Here is a 9,440-nt window from a genome sequence, read left to right on the forward strand (position 1 = left end):
GACATTTTGCTAATTTACCATCAATCATAATGTCAGAGAATTTACTGCTTGTACCTCTATGACTTTGTTATATATTTCCAAAGGACTGAAACTAGTTGAATATATGTGCCTGTTTTAATGAAACAGCATTATCCTAATATGGGTCTGGACTAGAAAATGCATGCTTTACTTGAATTTGTACAAGCAGTTGACACACAACGCAATTTGAATAAAGTCCTTATTTTTTGTATTGTGTTGTCTAAAGTTAAACAGCATAATTCAAGGGCAACTGAAGCATTTTATTCATGTTTAAGATTAGTGCAATGTGTTCATATTTTCTTCTTCTAGTTATTCTTCTTGCTGCATTTTGAACAAAGTGCACCAATGAATTAAAATAATCTAGAAAGCAAAATACAAAAGAGTGTAGCAAGTTTTCAGCTTCTTGCAAAAGTATATTCTAAATAAAACAACACAATCTTAGTAATATGCTTAAGGTGTTATTTGAAATTTAGCTTTGAATCTATAATGACTCCTAGATTATTTACTTCTGGCCTTATTTGTAAAGCCAAATAATATTCTCTTTATTTCTTGTGGTACTGTCAATGATTAAAGTTTGATTTTTTATTTGTTTTGTTTGAGGAAATTAACACTTATCCTTTCTGTGATGCTATTAAAGACACTGGATCAAAGTATTTTGAAGCTTGGAGTCATCTGACACTATCAGTAAATATATCTATGTCATCTGCATAGCTGTGGCAAATCGCTTTATGCCTCCAAATCATCTTGCCTAATTGGAATTTGCAGACTGAGAATAACATCCATTAAAAGATACATGCACATGGCCCACCATATATAGGATTTGATTTACAAGAGTAAATTAAAAAGTAAAGGCAATTTGATAATTAAGCAGGAACTGAAACCGACAGAAGCTGACCCATACATGTTCTCGATGGAATATAGGTAGTTCAAACACATACAGCACAGCACTCTGCCGTTAGATGAGTTGAAGTCAATTTGAAATGAACATGAATGTTCCACTGCAGGATTGCACCATTGTTGAGCAACGTGCCATGGTGAGATTTCTTTGCATAAAGCATGCAGGGAAAATTCCTCTCTCTTCTCCATTAGAGAAGAAATTTAAATGACAGCCCTTCGTCAAGAAAATCATAATGACCTTCTTTTGGGACATGATAGGTCCTGTTGTTGTGCATTACTTTACCTACCATCCATCAAAGAAGTCTCAGTGACTTTGTGAGAGAGAGCATTGATTAAGCATGTGCAGTATTAATGTTGAACAGTGTTCAGCTTTTCCAAGTTTCACAAAATTCAGTTCTAAAGGTAATGTTGGTATGGAAATCAAACATATTATATCATTGTAACATGTGATCAACTAGATGCAAAATTGGACAAATGTACAGTGTCCTTGGCTGTAACTTCAAGAAGAAGTTACAGATCCTTTGACTATAAGACAATACCTTTCATCAAGAACAACCTGCTGAGAATTTCATCAACAGGGATATTAAGGTGATTTTGCAGCAATTAATTAGCTCATTACACCTAAAACTATAATTTTTTACAATTTTATAGTTTATTTAAACATGTCATCTAACAACATGTATTTATAGAGTTTAATTTTAGAAAAAAAAAATGAGTTGAAAATAGGTGAAATAAAAGAAGAACTAGTTTCTAACTAATTGTTAAAATGGTAAAATTCAATGTTCAATTTGATAAAATATGGTATGGTCAGATGGATGATATGAAGTGTGACAACGATGCAAGTCATACACTATGGCTGTCACATTCCCTCAATCTTGACTCACATCAGAACTTGAGAGATTTTGGTTGAGACAACATTGTCCAAGGTCATCATAAAACCACTTAGAAACAGTGCTGCATCTCTCCAGTAAAGTTCCAGACACTTGCAGAATGCGCGTCAGGGCCCAAAATAGCTGTTATGGTGGAAAGCATAAGAGCCAAACTTGTAGGCATCATTACACATCAAAATCAGAAATGAAGTATTGCTGGAACTGGTCTTAGATATTGTATGAATGAATGAAAGGTCACAGGAAGTGTCTGTTGTCGCTGAAATAAACAAAAAAGTATCTGCATACTGTGGAGGAATTAACTGCAAATAAAGGAATTATTTCAAGAGAAAAAGCTACCCATCATCCATGAGGCTGGAAATAACCTGAAGACAGTAGTGAAAAACAGAAGAAAACAGAACTGAAACTCAGAATACTGAGCACAGTCAAAGATCAGCATAGTACACTGAAGCAGTACACTGAAGTACCAATTAATAAAGGAAATCACCCATATTAAAAACCCTAAGCCATAAATTCTAAATATTGCTTCACATTACCATTTACTGCTCAAGCAGGGGAACTTCTGAACACAGAGAAAGTACCACAAAAGGTTTTGTCTTTTATAAATAAATGCATGGTGCCAAGTCTCTCAAGTTTAATCTTCATGACACATATTTGCAAAAAGACCCTTCAGCATGAAGATCTTTTACAGAAACTAATGAGCAGCATTCCACTTTAACAAAGCAATGATGCTAAAGTACACTGTGAAGTAAAGAGCTAACACACGTCAAAGAACTGCCTTTAGCAACTTTTGAGCAGCTGTGTAGAAACTAATTGCAAAGGAAATTCTATTAAAAATTATTAGGCATAATGTGACTTTCAGGAACTATTACATATGTCTGTTGAAATGTAAAATGAGTCAGAAACATGAAGTTAACTTGGCGAGCTCATTAGAAAAAGTGACACATTCAGCTTTTATGAATTTCTTTTAACCAAAGGGAAGGAAGGAAGAGATGATCCACAAATCAATTTGCGTAAGACATTAAGATATTTATTTATAAATTAAGGCTTCTTAAAATGTTGAAATGTGTTTGTTTTTCTCTGCTTTATTTATCTTAACATTAGAAATTAATTTTGAACTGGAAGGCCATCCATCTGTTTGTTTTTGAGTCTGCTTTACTAGCTGAAGCTTGTCACAGCATCATTTTGGGACAAAGCTGAATCCTGCTCTGGAAAGGCCCCAGGCCATAAGAGGACATGATTACTCACATACTCCCTTATATTGCACTAATTTAGAGTCACCATTTAACATAACATTCTCTTATTTGTGATATTCTGAGTAAAATCATAATACCCAAAACAAAACTTGTGTACAAAAAAATGGGGGGAAAAGTACAAATAAATACCACAAATATAGCATTCAGGCTAGAGTTCAAACCTAATCACTGCACCACCAAGAACTGAAAGGCTCAGTGCTAAATGTGGAAACTGTATTTATGAATATTTATGCAATAAAGCACTTGAACAATTGAGTGAACTTTATAGAGTTCCAGCCACTGGTCTTTGTGGGGCAGGGCTGGTCAGCCCACCTTGTATCTCAACATTGCCTGTAAAATGTGAAAAAGACAGTGGTGGTTTGTAGGTTCTTGTGTTTGTGAGGCTGGAATTGGAACTATACCATAAGTGATGGGGATTTTTAACAGCCCGACACAATGTCTGCATCATCATTCAAAACCACCTGTAAAGATGCGGTGCTCTTTGTGTATGGCTAATTAACATCCTAAACCATGGGCTGAGGACTTGAAGTGACGGTCATATGTTTGTGTATTTTATTACATCTACCATTGTTGACCGTATCTGCATTGCTGTTGGGCTCAGGCTATATAGTCTTTTGTGTACTGGCATTCAGTTATCTTCCACAGCAAATCCTGCTTTTCCCAGTTTTCCAAGCTTTACACATTGAGATAATGCAAAAAATACAAACATGCAATCCAAACACCATACTGACCCATCTCAAACAGTCAATCACCTTTGCTGCTTATTAAGGGTGATTGTGTCACACATTATAATGCCTGGTACATTGTACGACTGACAATAACCATCTCTAAGGAATGCATGTATGACATAAGCACCCTCCCTTTACCAAGTATATCCCTCTGACCTATCTTTGATATGGCAAGTGAAGAAAGTTTTAGAATGCCAGTTATAATTCATTCACCACCCTCCAAAACTATTTTCTCCCAGAAGAAGCAGTTGCATAATCTTTGGGTATATGGATTCTGGACCTGTAAAACCAAGTTATCTAGACACTGGTATAGGCAACCAGGGGTTGAGTGGCAGGGCTAACTCAATACTAAAGGCACTCATGTGCAACTTCTTCTGAGCCAAAGAAATGTTCCTTTGCTCTATTAATGGATTAACCTTTTTCTTGTGTCACCTGTTCTGTAAGCCAGTTTTGATGTAAATTTGTCCACTGCTTCTGCATGTATCATTTACAGATGGTAAGAACTTCAGTGGCAACTCTGAAATTAAAGCATACTATATACATTAAAATATTTGAATAAAATTTAAATTTTATCTTACTCATTTTAAATGTTAAAAGGGTGCAAGATTATCTTTTTTTTTTAACTCTCAAACTAAAGAGTACTTCTTGCTAGTAAAAGAAAAAACATCAGGGTGTGAAATGATGCTGCTGCTTTTGTATAAAGCATCAGAGAATTGCAGCATTAACAAGCCTTTCAGCTTAAGCAGGTTCATCAATCCTGTTCACCCAATTTGTCCAAAATCATACTGAGTTTAGTTTTAGAAGACCTGACTACAGCCTAACATATTACTTGGTAATTTATTCAATATGTCTACTATTCTCTGTGTGATGAAACACTTTCTAATGTTGGCATGAAATGTATCCCTAACCAGTACAATCTGTTACTAAATTCCTTCTTAATTTTGAACACTTCGACTGCGTCACCTCTTAATCTCCATTTGTTTAAGCTGAAAAGGTTCAACTCCTTCTGTCTTTACACATAATTCATACCTCACAGTCCTGGAATCTGTTTAGTTGATTTTCTCTGGATATTCTCTTAAATACTGCGGTCTACTTTGGGGAATGGAAGACCAAAACTGTGCACAGTACTCCAGATAAAATGCCTTTATGTCTTATATACCTTGAGCATAACCTTCTTTGATTTTATAGATCACTGTATGGAATACGAGTCAAACATCACATACTGTAAGCCATCTATAGTGTTTCTGTATTAGAAGTTCTAAGTCTTTCTTAAGCAGTGCATTTGAAAGTTTCAACCCTCCCATTGTGTATTGAAACTTAACATTTTTACTTTCTGTGCAATACTTTACATTTAGGAACAAGTTTTAATCCAGCAGACATTTGTAATCCACTTCTGTTTGCAAGTTGGAACTTGTGTTGAAAATGTTCGTTAATCAGAAATCAACAAAAATAATGTTAAGTTATTAATAAAATACATTGAAACAATATTACTATATTTTCCTAAAAAATACAAACAAAAACAAATTTAAACTGAACAGGATCATGGATATTTACAGCACATTGACCTCACACATATGCACCTTCAAGGCTCTAATGAGGTGAGAATGGTTCCCAAGCTGGCTGATTAAGTGAAAAAAGACAGATTCTGGACTCCTATGGGCTATCCATGGATCTCAGAGCAAAGAAATGCCAAGAGTGGAAATTTGACCAGGACCAACTAACACAGGCTGAATCCTTTGTTATTTGGGGCAAGCTCACATGCAGGTTACAACCTGTGGAAAACAGGAACGAGTCATTGAAATAATCTCATGTAACTTCCTTGTTCATACAATGCCTGAAGACCTCTCCCAATGAGGAAGACAACACTCATGGAAAAACATGTATGATCTAGTAGAGATCATCATAGAGAAGCACCAGATGGCCATTCAACCCGAGAAACCAGATGAGAAGAGAAGGCCATGCCACATTGTGCCAAACTGTCCAAACATTATAGAGCCGATAGACTGCGAATCGGCCCAGGAGTGAAGGTACTATGCGCCATCCACAACTAATCCTCTTTTCCTACTCTATACAGATGCAGTGCAAGTCAACCAACAATGGATAACCGTGCTTATAGACTCCATGAGAAATTAAATATTATAGCATACCAGCATGTCTCTCTACTCCATTATAATAAAAAAAATCATTAGCCTTACTTGTATCCACGGGGAAACCCAATGGTATGGCTATACAGTGTAATAGGCCAGAATTCCACGTAGGAGATGCCTTTATGTCACAGAGAAAGGATGCTATGTCTGTGGTCAATCCCACCTCCGCAAAGGACACCGTTCCTCATCCCTTCAGTGTAATAGAATGCCTGCTTTTTTCAACTGTGAGCATTGGAATTACAACTCACTCAAGCTTGCAAGTTTTGCAAGAAATACAGTAGTACCAGCCAGTGGCTAAAGCATGGCATTGATTCCCCTCTAAACAGGGCTGCACTTCATGATAGAGAACAATCTGCTGTACTGGGTGGCCAGCCATCTTGGTGAGATATGTGTTACCTGCTGTTAGTCATGCAACCTTACTGCCGTAAAACTTGAGAACTGGCCTGTGCCCACTTCCTCAGTGCCTTTCAGGTTGGACAAGACCCTAGGATGCATTAAGATCTGATTCTATTGATCTGGAACAATCGAAGAGGTGCAGCACTTTTGTGTTTCTTGTCCCAACTACCAAGTAAACTAGGTAGTAAACTAGGTGCCACGCAAGGAGTGCACCCCCAACTGTATCGTTTCCTGCTATTTAATATCCAATTCAAAAGGCTAGGGATTAATATAGTGAAACCCCTACAACCCTCAGCATAAGGGTATAAATATATCCTGGCTAAGTTGAACTATACTGCTCAAAAAAATTAAAGGATCACTTTTTAATCAGAGTACAGCATCAAGTCAATGAAACTTCTAGGATATTGATCCGGTCAGTTAAGTAGCAGAAGGGGTTATTAATCAGTTTCAGCTACTTTGGTGTTAATGAAATTAACAACAGGTGCACTGGAATGGCAACAATGAGGAGATCCCTGAAACGGGAATGGTTTCACAGGTGGAGGTCACTGACATTTTTCCCTCCTCACCTTTTCTGTCTGTTTTTTCACTAGTTTTGCATTTGGCTATGGTCAGTGTCACTACTGGTAGCATGAGGTGATACCTGGACCCTACAGATGTTGCACAGGTAGTCCAACTTCTCCAGGATGGCACATCAATATACTGTATACTATTGCCAGAAGGTTTGCTTTGTCTCCCAGCACAGTGTCAAGGGCATGGAGGAGATTCCAGGAGACAAGCAGTTACTCTAGGACAGCTGGACAGGGCCATAGAAGGTCCTTAACCCATCAGCAGAACCGGTATCTGCTCTTTTGGGAAAGAAGGAACACGAACACTGCCAGAGCACTACAAAATGACCTCCAGCAGGCCACTGGTGTAAATATCTCTGACCAAACAATCAGAAACAGACTTCATGAGGGTGGCCTGTCTGTGCTCACTGCCCGGCACCATGGAGCTCGATTGGCATTTGCCATAGAATACCAGAATTGGCAGGTCCACCACTGGCGCCCTTCTGCTTTTCACTGATGAGAGCAAGTTCACCCTGAGCATATGTGACAGACATGTAAGAATCTGAAGAAGCCATGGAGAATATTATGCTGCCTGTAACATCGTTCAGCATGTTCGTTTTGGTGGTGGGTCAGTGATTGTCTGGGGAGGCATATCCATGGGATGGACGCAGCCTCTATAGGCTAAACATCAGCACCTTGACTGCCATTAGGTATCGGGATTAAATCCTTGGAGCCATTGTCAGATCCTATGCTGGTGTAGTGGGTCCTGAGTTCTTCCTAGTGCAAAACAATGCCCAGCCTCATATGGCGAGAGTGCACAGGCAGTTCCTGGAGGATGAAGGAATTGATACCATTAATTGGCCCCCATGCTTGTCTGACCTAAATCCAATAGAACACCTCTGGGACATTATGCTATAGTCCATCCGACACAGCCAGGTTGCACCTCAGACTCTCCAGGAGCTCAGTGATGCCCTGGTCCAGATCTGGGAGGAGATCGCCCAGGACACCATCCATCGTTTCATGAGGAGCATGCCCTGACATTGTAAGGAATGCATACAACAACATGGGGGCCATACAAACTACTGAACATGATTTTGAGTTGCTGCAATGAAAGCACATTATTGACTATGAATTTCAGATTGTATTTGAATTCAGCCCTCTGTAGGATGATAATTTTCATTTCCATTAAATGATGTGGCATCATTTTGTTCCTAACACATTACCCAGTCCATATCAGTATAGATATCCAGCATGATTTTTTCTCCCATTGAGATCTGATATGTTTTCAAAGTGTTCCTTTAATTTTTTTGAGCAGTTTACATTGAAGCCATCCCCATGTTACAGGCTAACAGTAAAACCATTACATTGGAATTGCTAGGAATCTCGACATCCCTAAAAAAATCTTTATGTACTTGGGGACACAGTTCACCTCAGATCTATTTAAGGAAGCACCAGACTCCTGCCATGGGTCTATCAACCCTAGATGAATAGACTAGTCGAATGCTCAGATGCTTAAAAAAAAAACAAGGTCAGAGTGGATGGCAAACACAGCTTAAACTGTCAACACATTCTCTAGAGGAATAGTTTTCTTGGATATTAAACAGCGTACCAGTGTGGTTCCCCAACCCTTTACCTGTCCCTTTCTACTTTGTTACACATTGTGCAGCTTTGATAATGGTACAGTACCTAATGAAGTTGGAAAGGGTGTAATGACAACTTACCAATATAATCACAGATTAAAACAGGAACAGTGTGACATCTGGATTTTAACTCTGCATCAAAACTAGTAGATACAGTGGTGTGCAAAACTATTAAATTATCTTGAAATATTTTCTGCATGGCAAAAGATTTGTACACATTTATCCATTTAGTATTTTTAATGTAAACTGTTATGCTGTAACAATACATTTCCAAGTCAAAATAAACTATTTTCTATAGATATTTAACTAATGAAGAAAACCCCAAAAGTTAGTGTTAGCACAAATATTTAAACCCTTTGTTTAAGGGATGTAGTCTTTGTTGGATAATCAATGCGAAAATTAAGATGAGCATTCTGCTGAGGTGAGAAACAAAGTCTGTGAAATGCACTAGGCAGTAAATGGCTACAAAAACTATCGAAGAGTCAATTTGTTCTGTTAAGCACTGTTGGATCCATCGTCAGAAAGTGGAAGGTTCATCACAGCACCCAAACTAGAACTAGAAAAGGCTGCCCCACAAAACTAAACAACAGAGCAAGATGTCGGACTGTTGAGAGAGGCTGCAAAAAATTCACCTGTCACTCTCAGAAGTCTGCAGTGCTCTTTGGCACAAACTGGAGTGAAGGTGCATGGGTCCACAATTTCAAGAGCTCTCCATAAAACAGGCCTCTATGGGGAGGATTGCAAGAAAGGAGCCATTCCTTAAGAAGGTCTACATAAAAGCATGTATGGCATTTGCTACAAAGCATGAGAAAGACCCAGTTAAGATGTGGGAGAAGGTTTTATGATTAGATAAGACCAAAACAGAACTTTTTGGCCAGATTTCAAAGCACTGTGTGTGGCGTAAAACTAACACTGCCCATGCCTAA

The sequence above is a fragment of the Polypterus senegalus genome, chromosome 10 (genome assembly GCF_016835505.1).
Source record: "Polypterus senegalus isolate Bchr_013 chromosome 10, ASM1683550v1, whole genome shotgun sequence".
Classification (NCBI taxonomy): domain Eukaryota; kingdom Metazoa; phylum Chordata; class Cladistia; order Polypteriformes; family Polypteridae; genus Polypterus; species Polypterus senegalus.